Source organism: Equus przewalskii, chromosome 18, assembly GCF_037783145.1.
Source record: "Equus przewalskii isolate Varuska chromosome 18, EquPr2, whole genome shotgun sequence".
Taxonomy (NCBI): domain Eukaryota; kingdom Metazoa; phylum Chordata; class Mammalia; order Perissodactyla; family Equidae; genus Equus; species Equus przewalskii.
This window is the reverse complement of record NC_091848.1, coordinates 16,345,237-16,365,980: the sequence shown is the minus strand read 5'-3', so window position 1 is coordinate 16,365,980 and position 20,744 is coordinate 16,345,237. Positions and strand designations below refer to the sequence as shown.

The 20,744-nt window shown below is 34.5% G+C and overlaps 1 protein-coding gene across 6 annotated transcripts in view; it reads right to left on the bottom strand.

The window, feature by feature from the left end:
* The window catches only part of NAALADL2 (N-acetylated alpha-linked acidic dipeptidase like 2), a 1,266,186-nt gene that overhangs the window by 971,209 nt on the left and 274,233 nt on the right, over positions 1 to 20,744 (bottom strand). For all 6 annotated transcript variants that reach the window (XM_070582377.1, XM_070582380.1, XM_070582376.1 and 3 more), the window contains one exon: positions 14,672 to 14,780. The gene's annotated coding sequence lies outside the window, so the exon portion shown is untranslated. The remainder of the gene's footprint in view (positions 1 to 14,671; positions 14,781 to 20,744) is intronic.

Here is a 20,744-nt window from a genome sequence, read left to right as displayed (position 1 = left end):
ATGCAAGGATCCAAGTGTATGACCTTCATTGTCTTTCACTAAATCATGCTGCCTCCTTGAAAAGATAAAATATATTACACCCTGTGGAGATTTGTGTTTCAGCAAGAGGGAAAGCAAGAATTCTAAAATGTGCAGCTGAGGCATTCGGTTGTCTCCTTTGGAGGACTGACAGGAGCCAGGACAGGGGGCCTTGCCAGTCCCTGCTGTCACTTGTTGAGAGTCTTAAGGCAATTGGTTGGCACCGTCAGGGCCAGACTGTCGACCTCTGCTTCCTGCAGCTACGAAGAATAACGATAGTAATCTTACATGCCTTTTCCCCCCTTGCTAAATTTAAAGAAGTTTCAATTTCTGAAAAAAAAAAAAAATCAATTGCTGTGCTGATTCTTCCTGTATTTTGCTAACAATTCATCATTCAAACTAGATGTCTGGCTATCCTCACACATGTTATCTCTCCTTTCACCCCAGGCCAACCTTGAGGAAAATCATAGCATCTCTTTTGGTTTCCCAAAAATATAGTCAGATAAGAAAGTGAACAACTCGGATGCGATAGACTGATACTTCCAGATGCTCCTAAGTCATATCTATCTGCCAAAGTCTCTCTGGCTAAGTATCTAAGCAGAGTACTTCTTCACCATCACCCATCCCCTCAGTTATGCCCCAGCCTTGCTTAATGGCTGCCTCAGCCATGGTATTCCTGCACTTAGTGTCACTGACACCACCTATCCAAAATCTTGTAGCTATTTTTACACAAAGCAAATGGGCTGTGCCTTAATTTCTCCAGATTTGAACACTTAAATACAAGCACTTTGCAAGCAAGGTGATCTTCAAGTAGTGGGACTTCTGCTCCTTAGGAAAGGCAGTTGACCAAAAGCAACAAGAGTAAGAACAATGTTCTGTTGTCTTCAAGGAGTTCAGAGTCTAATGAAGAAAGAGAGATATGTACATAGACAATTATTTTGTGAAAAATGCTAAAACAGAAATACTTTGGAGGTACAATAGCAACACAGAGAAGACAGTTCTTTTTTTTCCTGTTTGGGGGTGTCAGGAAATACATCAAAGGAACTGTTAGGAATCTTGAAAATTAGGAGACAGGAGTTTTCCAAGTAAGCAAGGTTGAGAAGGGGGCTCTAAGAAGAAAGAAGAACACGGGCAAAGGCAAGGAGACCTGAGATGTCAGCGCATGTCTGAGAACAAACAGCTCACTGTGGCTGTGACATCAGGATTCAGAACAAATCTAACACTGCAGTACCAGCTTTGTTTCAAAATTCACCTACTTCTCTGCTCTCGTGTACCAGCTTCTCCCTCAGTGCAAAGCACTGCTCTATCTTCCCATGACAGAAGACTGTGCTGGCTGCATATACGTGAGCACAAAAGAATAGGATTAATTTAATAGTTTCATCTTAATTCTGCTCTGAGGTTTCCCAGTTTAACTAAATAACTTTAATGCACTTTGGCACCATGCTTTTGACAAACTTTCTTAAAAAGCCATTATAAAAATAGTGATTTTGCTAAAGAGTGTGCATAGTAAAAATCATTATTCCAGTAGATGGAGCAGAGGTGACATCAGAGTAGCTGAACGTTGCCTGGCCCAGAATATATAGCATAAGTCCAGACACTCAGCAGAGCTGCGAAATGGAAAAAGCACATTTGAGAGCAAAGACTGAACATTACTGAATGCTGCTTGGCTAATCACCTAATTTGGACTTAGAAAATTTCACATCCTATTCAAACTGAAGGAGAAAACAACCTCAGGCAAATACCAAAACGATTCCTTAAAGAAACATTTATATTTTAGAACCAGAAAGCTGTAATTTTGATTTGTTTAAAAGTCTCACTGCGGTGCTTCACAATCGTTCTACGTAACACAGACAAGGCTAAAATCCTCAGCAGAGCCGCTGAATGCATGGCTACTTCAATCTCCTGCTGAGGGTAATGTGTGTGTTTCTTCACTCCCAGACCGTTCATGAATCGTGTGATTGCCTGATATGGAATTATTAAGAAATAGATCAATAAACACAGCAGGCTACAGGCTTAAAACCTCTGCCTCCACGACGGACCCATGAACAAAGTTACTGCTTAGAAATTGTGACAGCATAAAGCTGGCCCTGCAGATTCATATTTGGGGACATATTAGCGAGTGGAATTACAGACGTTAAAAGATAACTAGGGAGAAGCAGATACTGTGATTAGAAATTCTAAATATTATATATCAGGTAAATGTCTTAAATCTGATTAAATTCCTTAAGGATGATTGAAATCAAGGATGAACTATTCAATTTGTAGTGTTATAAACTAAGTACTATAAGGAATAATTTTTAATAGTCATTGGAAATAGGAAATATATGCTGTTTGTCTCAAACACCTACCACGTGCCTTGCTCTGTTAAACTCTTTGGCAATATGCAGAACTGGATTATCCAAAGGCAGAACATATATGTGCTTAAGACACAAGCAAAGAAGAGGTGGCTAAAATTTTTTATTAAAGAATATATTTGGTATCTCACAAAAATGTATCAAAGTTATCATCAGAAGAAAAACAAAACTTTGTTGGGTCTTAATTTCACCATATTTCTGTCCTAATACAAGCTTTCATTAGCCACACACTCAAAACAATCTTAATTCAATGATTAAGGTTATGAATTAAGTTAAACTTTACCTCTGCCACAATCTAGGTATATAAATTTGGAAGAGACGCTTACCCTTTCTTACTCTCAGTTTCCTTATTGCAAAATGAAGATAATAAAACCTCTCACAAAGAATGGTAGTAAGGAAGTGTGTCATATCCCTTGAATGGGACAGGACTGAAAGAAATATTTTAAAACACAGTATTAGGTGTTAATCCCAAAGCAAGCTCTTCTAATGATATTCATGTTTTACCCCAAACCATTTTGAAGTATATCTTAATGTTAAGCCATCAAATCAAAATTTCTAATCTTAAAAAATAGCTCTGTAATTTTGTACACGTGGAAACATGCTGTTCTCATTTCATATTTTGTCATTCTTCATCCACACAGGAATCATGAATTTCCAAGAATTTACATAAGTATATTAAGTAATAATTTCTGAATTGGAAACAAAATATTTTCATTACATTTTATAAACTCACAACACTTTTCACTGTACCTCTGATAGGCTTCTTGATATGAATTTTAAAAACATTTTAAAGATATATGTATCTTTAAAGAAAATATAAAAAAACCCTATTTTCCAAATATTTCCTATCTCCCATTACAATCACTACCATGGCACAAACCATTATCTTTTTAGTACCTTGAAAAAGACACAATAGTTAGCAGAAGCTTCCATAAATAAAATAGAATGTGACTGTCTCAGTCAGCTCAGGCCGCCATAACAAAATACCACAGACTGAGTGGCTTAAACAACAGGAATTGATTCCGCACAGTTCTGGAGACTAGAGGCCTAAAATGAGGGTGCCAGCAGGGTCCCTGTCTGGTTAGAGCTCTCTCCTTGGTTTGCAGATGACCACATTCTTGCTGTGTCCTCACATGGCCTTTCCTCGGTGCGTGGTATGTGAGGGTGTAGAGAGAAAAAGAGAGAGAGAGGAAACAAGTTCTCTGGTGTGTCTTCTTATAAGGGAACTAATCCTATTTTGAGAGTCTCATCTCATGGCCTGATCTAAACCTAATTATTTTCCAAGAGCCCCATCCACAAATACCATGATATTGGGAGTTAAGGCTTCAATTTATAAATTTGTGGGGAAGACAATTCAGTCAATAGCAGTCACTTTGCTGGAACAGACAAAGTTTGACCAGTGGCTAGGAGAGGAGATGTGTAAACAATTCTAAACTTTCATACACACATGCGCGCGCACACACACACACCTTTCAATCCTGCCATCCATTCCTTCTTTGCATCTCTAAAGGCCAGAGGTTACACAGCTATTCAGTCCCTCAGAGCACTCCTACTTCTTATAAAAAGTGTGATCTCACGATGCAATACTTGCCTCTTTCTCCATAGATTAAAAGAATTAAAACTATAAATCTAAAACTTCAAAACAATTTTAAAGATTATGAAGGGGAGTTGGACTGAAAAATCACATAGTCATTTAAGGGGATCAATAAGAAAGTAAATTTCTTAGCAAGTTATTGGAAATACATACATACACAAAACAGATATACACATACATCACAAGTCTTATACTCATGGAAAAAGTTAATATCAGAGTATACACTATTAAATCTGTAAAGAAGCCTTCTGTGATCTGGCTCAGTTTAATCTATCTCATTCAAATTACTTTCTCCAGCAAAACACGCCATGCTGTTTTATGCCTCTCTGTATAACTACATTTTTCATATGAACTATGTAACTCCCATTCCTCTGCAAAACGTAGTTCTTAAAAGTTAAACACATTGCTCAGGGAACAATTATTATTCTTAAGTATTATATCCATTAAAAAGAATAAACAAAAATAAATTAAAAATCGACTTGAAGAGTTAGAAAAGGAAGGTAAAATTACACTGATGCAAAACAGAACAAATTAACAAAGAAAAAAGCAGATAATAAGAAAACATAGTAGAATTAAATTAAATAAATCTGGTGATTTGAAAGGAAAAACTCATTGGTGAGCCTAACTTTAAAAAAAAAGAAAGTTGAAATGCACAAAAATAAATGATAAATGGTAAAAAAAATAACCACGGTCAGAATAAATTTAAAAGAATCATAATAGACTATGTTGCTAAACACTATGCAAATACATTTGAAAATCTAGATAAGATGGATAATTTTCTAAGAAAATATAATTTGCCAAAATTGACTTCAGAAAAGAGAAAATCTAAACAATGATTTACATAGAAGAAATGGAGAAATTTGTCAGTACATAATCCAAAAGCAGCAGTCCCAGATAATTTCATGGAGAGATGTATTTAAATCTGTAAAGATCAAACAATTTCAAAGATTTTAAAATCTCTCTAGAGCATAGTTTAAGGGAGTAAACTTCCTGGTCCACCAAAGGTGGCATATACACACAAGAACTCTCAAGTCAATATCACCTATGAATATCAAAGCAAAAATGTGAAATCAAGGGGCTGGCCCCGTGGCCGAGTGGTAAAGTTCGCGGGCTCCGCTGCAGGCGGCCCAGTGTTTCGTTGGTTCGAGTCCTGGGTGTGGACATGGCACCGCTCATCAAACCACGCTGAGGCAGCATCCCACATACCACAACTAGAAGGACCCACAACAAAGAATATACAACTATGTACCAGGGGGGCTTTGGGGAGAAAAAGGAAAAAATAAAATCTTAAAAAAAAAAAAATGTGAAATCAAATACTGTTAGCAAACATAATCCAGGTATACACAAAAATAATCATACATCATGACCAAGTGAGGTTAATTCCAAGAATTTTTAATATTAGGAAATCTATTAATAAATTTTTACAATACTATTAATGATGCTCAGAAAAATAGTTTATTCTCTTCATATATGCTGAAAAGCTACTTGTCAAAATTCAATAACCATTTTAGATTAAACTACTCAAAAAAATAGAACTAGATAACAATTTCCTTTATATGATATAATATGTCTAACTTAGCCCAAAAGCCACTATCATGCTTAATGGGCAACACTAGAAGCATTAACAACAAAATCAGAAACAAGACAAAAGCCCACTATCATCAGTACTACTTAACACGGCACTGAAGATACCAGCCAGAAAAATTAAACAGGAAAATTAAGTTCTAGATATATATTTTGGAAAGGAAGTGGTAAAACTATTGCTAACCGCAGACAACATAAAAATATAATCGTATGTGTAGAATATCCAAGAGAATCAACTGGCTTTTGGCATATACAGTTGACTGGAATTAAACATACTGGAGGAAAAAAGGTTTTGAAGAGCTGTATTTGCAAAGGGACTGTAACTAGTTGAGACATGTAAAAGACCTCTAAGCTTCCAATTTTTTATTGGAAGGAAGCAAGTTGAGAAAGCTTTTCAGACACCAATAAATGGATACTTCCCAAAGCTTTCTTTATATAACTATGGAAGATAATGGAAATGGAAGATCCAGAGGGTAAAGCCAAAATCCATGGAGCTCAACAATTGGGGAGCTATACCCAAAGAGCAGAACCAGGACCTAATTCAAGGTAATTTTCTTACCCTCAGAGCAGTAGGGTGGCAATATTTACCTAGATGCATTTCAGAATTGCTAAGGACCTCTGACTGCCATATGGTGCCTATTCGTTTCTTTTTCAAATGGCAGTGATTATTGCCAGGGAAGACAGAATAAAAGATAGTATTTATATGGTGCAAGTATATTCATAAAGATGCATATGAAACTAATAACAGTAATTACTGCTTTAGCCAGAGTGGAAACTGGAAAAACTGGGGACAAGGTAGAAAGGAGACAGACTTTTCTCTGTACATCTTCTCATATTTATAACTTTTGGAACCACGGAAGGCATTCTATATTCAGAAAATAAAATAAAAAATGAAAAAGAATTTAAAATATATCCTAGGTCTTAGTGAAATACTGGAAAAAGGGTGAAGCAAAAGATATGTAATATGATGATTCCTATGTTTCTGGTTTGATCAATTTAGTACAATATGCCAGTGCAGAAAATATATTGTAAGCATCTACATGAGAAATGAGAGTATGTTTTAGGTATATTGAGTACCAGTTATATCTAAAGCTATCCACTGGTCTTAGAGTGACAAACGATTCAGGTTTGAACACTAAAATTCCCACATCCCAGGAAACCCCTCCTTGCGATACAAATTATCCTGGTTTTCAGCAATGGGTACAGAAGGTTGGGGGAAAAGTACAAAACCCACACGGCAGTCCAAAAAATTGAGGCCAAAAGAAACACTCTACATATTTAGTCTGAAATGGATATGGATGGATTATCCTCTTCCAGTAATTACCATCACTGGTTTTTCCTTAACCACCGATGTTGGCAACTGTAATTTATAGTTCATAATAATGGAACATCCATTGTTGCAACACTCTGAGTGATGTGACTCATGTGTGCAAACTAACTGCACTGTAATCATGAGCATCAACGGTCATCTTTGTGGATTAACTGTGTGCTTTGTATTGAGGTAATGCTAGTTCAATTTTAACATTGCGAATACTGTGACCATGTTTTCTAAGAGTTCAGATAATGAAATGAGAATGATTATAATACAATGCCAGCATAACCTGGACAACTGTATTATTTTAATGACAGGTAGAAAGACACATACAGTTGGCTTAGGGAGGTTAAGTAACCAAAACAGTATTCTACACAATAGGCAGACAGGAATTTGGGATCAGGCATGGTGGAAAAACAGATGTGAAAGGGCAAAGGGAAACTAAATTTTATAAGTCCTAGGTGAAATAGGCAAGCACTTCTAAATCAGTCAAATGTTTTTTTCATCTCCCCCAAAGACCCCAATACTCAGTTGGAAATAGTCATTGTATTACCTTGTAGACTTACCGCAAGAATAAACGCACATCCTACCATCCACTGATTAGTCTGTAAAAATGAACAAAGTTACATTTCCTGATTCAGAGGTTGTAATCATGTAGGCAAACGAAAGGAGAAATTTTGATAATAGATGTGTTGGCCTATTACAGTATAGACTTGATTTAGTCAGACCTTATTAAAAATCATGCTTTTTACAGCACAAGTGATTCATTGAATCACGGGAACAATGAAAACAAAAAGTTTCCTTTAGTTCTTAGGTGCTTTGATTTGAAAAATGGAGTTTCAAATCATCTTCTATATGTAAATATTATGAAACCACAGAAAATAAAAAACAAAGAATGTTGATATCTTGTCCAAATAAAAACTACTTTGCCCAGTTAGTTTCCTATTGCTGCTGTAATTAATTAAAAATGGAGTGGTTAAAAACAGCACAAATTTATTATCTTACAGTTCTGGAGGTCACGGGTTTCACTGGGTTAAAATCAAGGCATTAGGGCTAAAGATCAAGGTTCTAGCAGGGCTGAGTTCCTTTCTAGAGGCTCTGTGGGAGAAGCTCTTGATTTTTCCATCTTCTAGAGGCTACTTCCATTCCTTGCCTGGTGGCCTCCTCTCATTTTCAAAGCTGTGAATGGCTGATTGAGTTTCATACATCGCATCACTCTGACACTGACACTTCTGTCTCCCTCTTCCAAATTTAAGGGCTCCTGTAATTACATTGGGCCCACTAGGATGATCAAGGATAGTCTTCCTGTCTTAAAGCCAGTTGATTAGTAACCTTAATTTCATCTGCTACCTAAATCCCCCTTGGTCAGGTAACATAACACATTCCCAAATTCTAGGGATTAGGACATGAACATCTTGATGATTTTGGACTTTATAGAAATGGAAAAATATATCTTCCTCAGACATGTGCCTACAGGATGGCAAGCATTGTCATTGGCATAGAAAGATGTTAAAATGTTGGCTTGCCATAAATTTTGTCAAATATGGAACAAGAATAACGTTCTTCTCTAATTTGGGTATACATTGAGGATGAGAATGAAGGAAAGGATTAAAATAAAATAAAATAGACATTTATGTGCTGTTTCTCTAAATCCGTTTGATGAGCTCTCAGTGACCATAAGGAATCTAGAAAAAAATGAACTGACTGCACCTGAACCGTTTGATGTTTAGGTTGAGACAAAAACTCACACAAATTACTTCAAAACTCCAAAAAATATCAGCAGAAAAGGATAGCCAAGTTAAAGAAGATTTCCTCATTTCTTTACTAAAACTGTAATTTATTTGGAATCCAATTTTGATTTTACAAATTCAAATTATTTCTGTCCTTTAAAACCATTATCCCCAAGAATGACAAGTTTAACTTATGGGATCATACAATGTGCTCTGAAGTTTTAAAAATGATGCATATTTTAGACAGGGATAGCTTACATGGTACATTTTTAGAAGAAAAGACCTGGTTGGCAGTTGGTCTACCAAACAAGCCTGTAGATACAAAGTGGATAGACAGATCTGGAATCTAATTCTAACAAATTTAAACACTTACCACTGCTAGGAAGTAAGATCCTAAGTAATCAAATGATTTTATTGAGAGATGTTAGCTTGATGTCATCACATTGGGCTGATACCCGCAATTAGTGTCATGAGGGCTTGATAAGAGCAGAGCTTCAAATCAAAGTAAATTTTACATGTGCCTATACTTAGTTTTACTTTACTTAAAAGAAAAGAATAATGACCTAAAGACTACAGACAGTTTAGAGAAGTGTTATTGGAAAAGGAAATAGAAAGACTAAAAATACCCTACTGTATCATGGGACAGAAAAGAAACACACCACTGCTATTTTATACTAAATATAAATATACTAAGAAATATCTTTTACTTAGTTCTTAATTCTCCATTTGTAATCTCAAATTTATTTATCTTAAAAATTGACCACAATGTAGTCTACAAAATTTAAATATCCAATAAAATTCCAAAAAAATTGTTAAAATAAATTGCTGTATCACAGGACAGAATGAAACATTATAAAAATACTGTTATATTTTTATACATATTATTTGTCTAAGTAGTCCTATTAATTACTACTAGTTGACACTTTTATTCTACTGCTATTTTGTTTAAATAATAGCAATTATGTAACAGAAAAGTAAATAATAAGGAATCAGATATAATTTCATATAAATACCTGTTGTACATACTGTGATGTTAAAATAACACACATGCATATAATTGTTAGATGTTATGTTATGTTATGTTATGTTATATTGGTTTTTGTGGACTGGCATGGTATGACTGTGTCCCAGGTTGGCTCTCTGAAAAGTTGATCACCCTAGTCCTTGTATTTGCAGCCAAAGAGATTGATCTGGGCTAGAAATAAGGATTTGGGAGTTAAAAAAATCACGCCCACCTTTGTGCTACTTTTTACATGCTCACATTACGATATCACAAGATATCATAGTTATTTGTATTCCCCTAAACAGTGAACATTCTGAGAGAAAGTACTATAGCATAATTACCTTTGTTCCTCCAGTACTCAATATAGTGTCTGTTATATAATAGGCTCACTATAGATATTTTATGAAATTGTCTCTGAAAAATTTTAAAGAGTATTTATTAAAATATTAACATCTACATATGGTGGAAGTATTTTACATCAAAAAGTAAGAATAGTAAGACAATGAGTTTTATAGCAGTACAGACAAACTTTGATTTAAAAGGTGAACGTTCAGCTTGGAAAAAAATCAATTTAGAAATAGTTTTCTTGGAAAGACAAATATGAAAAGGTGTTTCAAAGATAAGAAAGCACTTCATATACTCACAAATATGAAATTCATACCATGTAAGTTAACAAGAGACCATATGTCAAATTTGCAAGGAAACGTTGCAAAACTATTTCAGTTATATAAGGAAATGAAGCCACTTGTGTAAAGATAATTTTCAGCATCAAGTATTAAAAGAATTGCTGACAAACTGATTAATATGGTTAAAAGTTGCTATCTTTGAAATTTACATCAAAAACTATAGACAAAAAGCTTCAAAAAACTTATGAAATTAGGCAAGAAATATGTACCAATTGATTTCTTTATATAAAGCTAGAAAGTTAATTAGTTGGGGTTCTTCTCCTTTACACTATCACTTAGCTCTGAATGACTGACTTTTTATTCCCTATATGAATATTTTTCTTTTATTACTTTAGAAAGGAAACTATTTCAAGTTTGTCTTCTGAGAGAAATACAACATTCTTAAAACAAAACATAAAAAGTAATTTAATATAATTTCAGCTTCAAGGATAGAGTCTAATAATACAAAAAATACCATTTCTACCAGAAATAATAAAAAGCAATTTATATATTTATTGTATTTAAATTACTTTTATGGATTTTTTATTAGTGAAGTGTATGATATAGCTCAACCCAAAAATATTTCAATGATTTTATTAAAATGTATTTTAAAAGAAATAGACTATGAGTCTTTTCCTAAGAAAGCTAACCTCATGCTGATTAGTTTAACTAGGAAAGCATTATTTAGATGAGATTACATTGGGCGTGGGGACATACTTAAGGACAGATGAAAAGGACCTCAAGACTTTGGCCAACAGAGCTCTTCTCTATTTCTCCCTTGTACTCTACTTAAATCCAGTGGGTTAGAAATGCACACATCCTGAGTGTTCTAAGGCTGTTTATGACATTAGGTTTTATTTTTCCATTGAATTGTTGCTGTTAGATCATTTAACTGTCTAATTTTTTTTTTATTAGCCTTGTACCCTTGAGCAAAGTCTGCCTCTTAAGGAAAATGAAATAACAGAGAGTAAATTCTGGGACAAATCACATTTATTAAACAGTCCAGTGAGAACTTTCTCGAAAAAAATAAAAATTGTGATAATTGCATCTACTTTGATTTAAAGAGACCCAGGAAGGTCTCTTTAAATGTGACAAACCTTGAGCAGCATAAAATGTCTTTAACAGGCACCAGCATCCAGCCACTCACTAACAAGTGATTCCTAATTACTTTTGCAGTTTGTCACTGTTCAACGCAATCAAATCTAATTGACCAGAAAATTTTGGTTAGATTATACTAAACTATGGTTAAATTTTTACTGTTATTATTCTGGTTTCTTTGTGAACATCTCAACTTTACTGCATCGTTAAACCTTAAATTAGATTTTGATAATAAGAATATTTTGTAAAATTTTTCAAACAACTGCAATATTCACACAGGAACTACAGTATTCTTAAATCCACTGTCATGTCTTTTTCAAACCTCAATTCATACTCATTCTTTCTGGATTATTAAAAACAATGGCACTTTGAATTTAATTAAACACTTCCTGTCAAGACCACGACTAATAAATGTCAAATGCTAAAGGTGAACTTATGTTAAGTGCATATCAGACCATCTTTCATAGCATGAAAGGAATTCAAGCCTGGGGGCTCTTAGTTTCAGAACCACTGATGAGGTGTACATACAAGAAAGGTGGCAATTTCTAAACTGAGGTACTTAACCTCGGTTTAGAAGTTTGCATTATTTTATTTTCATGTTGGGAATCAGTGAGCTGAACAATGGATTAGACATTTCTGTCAGTAATTCTGTAGCCCTAGAAAGATAATAAAGAAACAGTTGTTTGTTGTTTAAATGTCTACTTTGTCCATATACTCTGTGTTACCAAAGCATTGAAGACAAACATATATTAATTTATTTCTTAAAGAAAATCCTTAATCACACCGGTAATTTTTTTTTTACAAAATGCCTCTATAAAACAAGAAAGTAGGGTATAAGATAGCATCATTAGAAAGCCTCCCAGTACGGCTTATTTTAAATTATATCAGCCAACATTTTCACTTACATGTTTATACGTTTTCTACAATATGTGAAGCCTTCAGAGGATGTCATGGATGTTTGAAAAAAAAAGCTCAGATGTTTTGTAAATGTCACATGCTGTGGGTCAGTCAAGGAACAGATCTAACTAGTTCTGATCAGTTTGAGCATTAACATCCAAGTACTTCAGTTTTGACTTGGCTATCAAAGAAATGGACAGCAAATACTTAAAATCATTACATATCTGGACTATAACATCTAATGCAAAAGCCTTTTAAAACATTACTTGGGGATTATATATCTTAAGGCAGCAACAGTTTCTACTAACACATGAGAAAATTACCTGAAAGATATAGCACGCCTCACACAATACACTTATCCTCAAAATTGATCGTACCTGAAGTAACTTGAATTTGCTACAAATGCACATGATCATGAAACAAAAAGCCATAGAAGTACTAAAGAAGGAAGCTATTGGAAGCTACCAAATAAAGACACAAAAATTCCAGGTCATTCTAATTCTCCTTTTATCAGTGAGATAACACATGTGGCTCCCTACGGTCATAGGGTCAATTTTCTTGTAGACATAAATTCTGATTTAAATTGAGCCAAAGGGAATAGATAAGACTCCCAGAGTGTATTGACTTGGCCCACATCCCATCTTCCACTAGGCTTGTTGCTTAATTGCCATTAGCAACTGATAAAATGTACTTATTTTCTCAGCTAAAATATAGGTTTGAAAGGCAGTAAAAGGTGATAAAAAGAAATAAATATATGTCATTGCTCTAAAAAGGAAAATTAAAAAAAGCAAAAACTGACTGAGCTAGAAAATTGTTAGAAAACATACTTATTTAAACTACCACTTTCATTTTTTCTATATAAAATAACATTTGTGTTAAAATATTAATCAAAAGAAACCAGAACTTTTAAGTACTTCTTAAAGAATCATGAAACTAGTCCCAAAAAAGTGGTATAACTCTCCTTTAGCTGTTCACATGATTTTTTAATGAAAATATCCAATAAGAGAGAAGATGCTAACCAGAAATTTACAGGCTAAGTTTTATTCTTAGATTATAGTACTAGACTCAAAATTCTCATTCCAGGTCAGTTAATGAAAAACAAAAATCACACAAAAAAATATTAAATTGATGAATCATTTAAGTATTTTATGGTCAAAAAATCACTTTTCCCTAATTCTACTTCTAATTCAAAGGGAAATTCAAACCACAAACTTTTTATTTTATACTTATTTATTTTTAATATGTAAAAAGGAACACATATACAGCTCAACACATGCTCCGCAATATTATGAGTGTCTCACACAGTAATAAAATTTTACAACCATATATTGAGTTGGAAATGACCTTAGAATTTATTCAATCCAATGGCCAAGTTCAATCCTTCTCCTATTTCCCCCTTCCCCACTCCACACAATTTACTTCTTTGTCCAGCTTTAAAATGCTTGAATCTACATGGCTTTAGAAGGGGCACAGTCTCTTCCCTCATACGCCCTCAATTCCTTATTGTCTCACACCCAGCCACTTCATATGCTTGCATAATACGCCTGATCTTCAAGGCATATGAATTTGTCATCCTTCCCTGACTTATTCTAACCCCTTCAATTCAGAACCAAGGGAATACTCTAAAGGTTAACTGATTTATCTAGGTTCCTAAAGTATGTTGTTGGCCATGCTGGGCCCGCTCAAATTTCCAAGTTCTTGGTTCTGTGCTATCTCTTGGTCCTTTGCAGCATCCATGCCACATAATGTTTTATACCTAGTAAGCCTGAACCAGCATTTAAACTTTGACTGCAGCTAGTGTTCTACAAAAAAAAGTATTTCAATCAGACATTGGGATCAGCTCCTCAAAACAGGAGTGTTCCAGGGAGAACTATAAACTCTCTTTGGGACGTGTCTTCAAACTCTAATGCCTAAATGAAAGTTCACAGTTTACGTGTGGCCATATACCGACACGTGTTCCAAAAGATCAACAAACCTGTATAAATTTGGAGTAAATAAGCAATGCAAAGCTATGCTGTGTCATGACACAAACTGCATTGTTGTTGTCATTTTTAAATAAAACCAGTAGGCCAACCTAAACCAAAAAAAATGAGACTAATTTGATCACTTAAAAAAAATTTACAATTGTATAAAAATAATTGATACCACAAAGGCAAGGAAATTGTACCAATTTCAACAGCCACACAGAAATTAAAATATTTAGATAACACTATCCAAAGAAAATGGGCTCAAGTCCATAAAATAAAAAAATGAATAGAAATTGGAATATAAAGACTGCCATAGAATAATGCTCGCATTCTTCTTTTTTCCAAAATTAGCAGCTATTGGGACATGATAGAGGTACGCCAAGCCATCTTATTAAAAGTTGATTCAAGAGTAAAAGTCTTAGATTCTAATTAAAGTAATTAGGTCTTACTTCAACTGAATGATCCTAGTGCAACCAGAGGGTCTTTGCAGGTTACAGGAATCTGACAAGCTGAACCCACGGCTCTTCATGCAGGTGCCTACCAGTCAAAGCTCATTTCCTGTTCATAAATCAAAAAACAGAGGTGATCATTTTAAATTGGGAGCTGTATTAGATAATTCATCAGTTGGCTCCTGAATTTTATTCTTTAGTTAATGCTTTTAAGAGTTACTCTATCAGTTCTTTGTATTGTAAGTAGCCTGAAATTCTTCATTCTTTTTTGGAAGTCAAGAATGTATTGATATTTTTTTAAAGCACCGCATTTTACTTCAAGGACAAACGTATACACAAACACATAAACTTCTCTTTTGCCCTCATTTTTACACGTGTTTACATTTATGCCTTAATTTAGCCATCCTAAATGGCATACTTACTTTGTGCCATGCACTACTAAACACAAGGAAGGATAAAGCAGAAGACGCATAAGTGGACACAAAGTAACTTACCATCTCCTTGGGGAGGAAGTGTTAACTCAAGGAAGAAATGTGTAGTAGAAAGAGCACATCTAGGACTGAAAGCTTGGCTCTGCCATTGAACACCTGTGTCACCATGGTAATTTATGTAACTCTTTAAATATCAATTTCTTCACTTTAAAATTAGGATGAAAATAGGTAACTTGAAGAACTATTGTGAGAATTAGAGACATTGTATATAATATGCCTAGCACCTTGTATTGACTGATAGTAGTATATAGTATTTTAGGACATTGACAGTCTTTTCCTATTAGTTTAGATCTGCTAATGCCAAGATTGGTCATTCTATATTTCATATTTATAGGCTATGATATTAAGTAATAACATCATTATTATAGAGCTTCATACTTTTACTTCCTGTCTTTATTTTTATATTTTACCTTTGAGATATCTGGAAATTGTATGATGTTTTTATCCTCCTTTTGAAATTATGCACCCCAAATAAGGGTGCATTATTTTCTTCAATCAAGGTCAACTTTCAGTATTGCACAAGCTTGTGACTAGGGAAAATAATCTTGCCTCTCTGTTAGGTTAGTTTCCTTTCTCTTTGCTCTCCTAATTTTTTCTTCCTCATTTCAAAATCTCACATCTCCCTTAAGCTTTGCATAATAGGAAATATGTGTCATGAAGTACTCCACTACCAAAATACAGAGTACAATAATATTTCTGAATTTTTATCTTAAATCCCTTCTTTCAGGAAAAATTCCTGAAGGTAGATCCTGTAGATTCATCCAATTTTGAAGTCGCATGCAACTTTTCTTTCTTTTCTTGAGAATTTCAGAGCTTCCTCATAAGAGTAACCTGACTTAGTTAATACACAAATGATAAGCTTTCAGGACCCACTTATTATCAAATAAAGTCCTTGGTTCAAGATTAGTGACATTACATCATCAGTATAGACACACACACATGCACATACACACACACAGTTCAGGATATTTTAGAATATTTCATTTGTGGGGAATAAAAAGGATGTGAAAGGAGAAGGATTGAAGGTCACTACTCAATTCTCAACTTTTATTTAAAAGTGCCTCGAGATAACATTCATGGGCAAAGTTATGCAAGAAATCAATTATTGTCTTAGTACAAATGTAGACTTCTGCTTTCCCTCAACATTGAAAATGAAGAAGAAGCCATAACAAAAATGGTATAGGTATGCTCCCAAAAGAATTAAGTCTTCACGCTACAAACCACAAGAAACCTAAGTCACACAGAACTTTCCTCCTAATCTTTCTTTTACTATGTAACTGGATAAAAATGGCATGCTTCCATCTGCATCTCTGCATTTGATTAAGAAATCAAACAGTATAGATTGGGTTAGATAGCTGAAAAGTCATATGTCATCTTGTCTAACATAATGCCTTTAAGCAATCCTCGCTTTTTCTAATCACAAATTCAAGATTCTATTTACTAAATGGAATGTACTCTAGTTTCATGTATTAAAATGCATTATTTAAGATGTGATTTTCTTAAGTTCTTAGGGAAACTTGCCTAAATAGTTACTTCCTTGTGGACCTTTCAAGAATTACCTAAAGTTGGAATACTGGACCCACAAAGAAGCTTGGAGATTATCTCATTCAAATATACAAACACCTACAAATCAGCCTCCACTAGATGTTTTATTTGATAATAAATTCCATTCAGACTCTATATCCAATGTTTTAGAATACCCAAATCCAAAATCTCAGAAATTAAAATCCCCACTTGTCCATGGAGAATTTTTCTCTATGCAGAGTCTTTTAAATGGTATACACTTGTATCAGAAAGACAAAATGGCACAACTGTTTGGAAATTGTCTTTAGTTTGGTTAACGACTTTAAACAAACATATTAATACACTAGTATTGGATTTTATTAAGCACAATATACAAGGACAGAAAAACAAAAACAAAGAAAAAAACAACCCAACACATATTATTTTCCAATTTAGCAAAGTTTCTGTGGGATAAATGTAATATTAACAACCATTTTTATATGGTTATCATTTTACTAGCTTATGGAGGATGACTTTTTCTTAAAATGGTTTTCTTCGAACCACTCTACTGATCAAAAACTAACAAAAAAATCCCTGTTGTAAATTACATAAATTTCATTTTCAGTTTAACATCTATTGAAAGCCCACAGTGAGTTAAGCATATCAACTCTAAATACTTGTATATGGCTTCGGGATTCTTTAATATTTTTATCCACCTCTGAGATTCTTGAAGGCAAGGACTATACCTCGATTTGCTGTGCCCCCACGACGTATCACTGTGCCAACATACAGAGTATGCACAACAAATGTTAATTAAATGGCATCTGTGACTCTTAACATTTCCAGTCTTTTCCATATCACAGATCTCCTCACTGCCCATTGGAAGAACACAATGAGTATTCCTTCCATGCCTTTTCTCTTGCTGGACTTCCTTTCTAAGACATTCACTTTGCTCTCTTTTGCCTAGTTTCTACTTATTCTCCAAGTTTACCTAGGTGGTGAAATCTATTCCAGCCTAGGCATTTAATTTCCCTCCTGTTTTCTTAAGACTATACTGCACTTGATGGTCTAGTGGTTAAGATTCGTCACTATCACCACCATGGCCCACACTTGTTTCCCAGTCAGGGAACCACATCACATATCTGTCTGTGGCAGCTGCATGTTGCTATGATGCTAAAAGCTATGCCACCTGGATTTCATATACCAGTAGGGTCATCCATTGTGGACAGGTCTCAGCAGAGCTTCCAGACTAAGAAAGACTAGGAAGAAGGACTTGGCCACCCACTTCCAAAACAATTGGCCATGAAAACATGAATAGCAGTGGAGCATTGTCTCATACAGCGCAGAAGGTGAGAGAATGGTGCAACAAGACTGGGCAGGGTTCTGCTCTGCTGGATACAGGGTTGCTAGGAGTTGGAATTGACTCAGTAGCACTAACAGCAAACACTACACTAAACTCTAATCTCTTAAAGAAGAGTAGAAAACACAGATTTATACTTCTTATGTATTCCCCACAGCTGCTAGCTCAAACTTGGGCACGTAGTTTCTGGCTACTATAGAGGATATATGTGATTTGTGAGTGGATAATGATACATGTCCCTTGTTGATGAATTACATCAGGGATTGGCAAATTATGGGCCATGGGCCAAAGTCAGCCTGCTATCTGTTTTTGTAAATAAAACTTTATAGGAAACATAGCCATGTCCATTCATTTATGTATTGTCTATGGCTGCTTTCCTGCTACAACAGCAGAGTTGAGTAGCTGCAACAGATACTAACCCACAAGCTTATAATATTTATTATCTGCTCCATTACAGAATAAGTTTGCCAATCAGTACATTAGTTTACTGGTTCTCCAGTGTGGGCCCCAGATAAGATCTGGCCTATTCACAGCCTTAAGAACTGTGGTTAGATGATACTCCATAATCCAGTTGTTCTTAAAGTGTGATCCCTCAACTGGCAGCAGCAGCATCACCAGGAAACTTGTTAGAAATCCAAAATCTCAGACTACATATCAGGAACCCTGGAGATAGGGCCCAGTGACCTGTGTTTTTACTAGCCCTCCAAGTGATTCTAATGCACACTAAAATTTGAGAACTACTAGATTAGATAAAGAGAGGAAGATTTATTAATACCTGGCAGTAGTGACTTTGCCTGGCTATGGAAGACCCAGTTTCTTCAAGTGCTACTAGTGTATACAGATATTTTAAGTGACTAAAAAATATCAGTTATGTTTCACTTGCCCTGAAATGTGACACCTTGGGTTTACTCTGAAAGAACACTAAGGAGCAAGATTACCTTGATGTGGGAAATGCACTTTCAGTAAATGCTAATACAGCCACCACCTGTATATCCAAAGGAAAGACAATATACCAACTGCCAAAGTGTAAAATCTATGCAAAAGTAGATTGAAATATCAAAGCAATATAGCAGATAAGCTCCAGTTTTTATGGGACTGCCTGTCAGAACAAACCTTTGCACAATGATTCTCAGCAGGGACAGAAGGAGTGAACTCGAGCTCAGTATGGGTCTCTGCTAATCAAGGATTTGTTCCAACATGCATATCCCTATCTCTAAGTCTCAAATACAGCCAGATAGTAATTCCCATGATAGTGTGTGGTAAAAATAAGGGATAATCACCATCAAGCCTTGTGGAAGGTAGTAACTAGCAAGCATTCCCTCTGGAAAAAAAAATGTACAGTTACATTATATAATATATACAATTTTCACAAAATAATATATGTTTGAACTTTATAATAAATTCCCCTTTTTCACTGTTTCTCTCTAAAACACAGACTAGCACCAGCAGCTATGGCTATGATATGAAAGGGTTATAATATATAAAAAATAATACCAAGGCCTTGATAAAAGACAAGCATAACAAAGTTATTGCTTCTGGAAAGACCCTTGCCTTAATGTATTATACTTAATGCTGAAAGCTTGGCTGCTGTATCAGGAAACAAACAGCAAAATTGTTTAACCTATTGAAAAGTCTCTACATAAAGGTTAAAAGAAACATATGTCAATCAATAAGAATAAACTATTGACTGACAGCCTCTAGAAAGTTCACATTATTTCCCAGTCATAAAAAATCATTATATTTCTACACAATAATATAACCATTATTTCTCTTTTGAAAAATGGCACATAGGTTCCATATACCTAAAATCTATATAAATATTTTATTCAATATCCTCTTAAGAGTGCTTATATTTTGACAGATATCTATGGAAAACAGGAAAAGCATTCAGATCTGCTGTGTAATAGAAAACTGGAAAATATGGACTTGGGTTTCACACCTACGGATTTAGTAAATGATTGACCACTGTTCAGACAATCTGATGATTCAAAGACTTAAAATTCACAAATTTATATCAAAGACTAATGAATATATAATTTGGTACATTTATGCATAACACAGCCCAAATTTAAAGAGGGAGAATATACTATTATCCCTCTATATAGGAACTATCAGTCCATGTAAAGATAAAACTATGTTTCGCTCAAAAATAATTCACACTGGGGCGACACAATACCTCCCTAGAAGGACAGTGAGTCACAAATAGCATGAAACAAGGAGGCAGCAGAGGCTGAGTAGGTTACAGAAAGTAATTAGGAGTAATACTCTAAAATGTTAAGAAGTGGAAAATTAGGCTAAATGTTAGAAACCTTTCATGGCAAGTCCATTAGCCTCTAGAATCAACCTCCAGCTGAAGCTCCTTCAATTGAGTCATTTAAAATTAGACAAGAGCCCATCTTTGCCAAAATACCATGGGGAATTATTCATAGGGAGTGACTAGTGGGATATATTAAATGAATTATTTTTTTCTTTTACACATCTTTTGCATATATAACTGCCATGATTTCACACACATTAAAAAAATAGTGACAAGATGAAATGCTCTGGAGGTTATTCTTACCATTATTCTGCTTCATCAATTCACATTTTTACTTTTTCAAAACAAGATGACGGGATAAAAAATAATTAAGAGGTAAAAACTAATCTTGAATAGTCCACTGAAAATATTAAATGCAAGGAAAAAGTATATTAAAAGATAGTATGTTCATTCATAAAATTT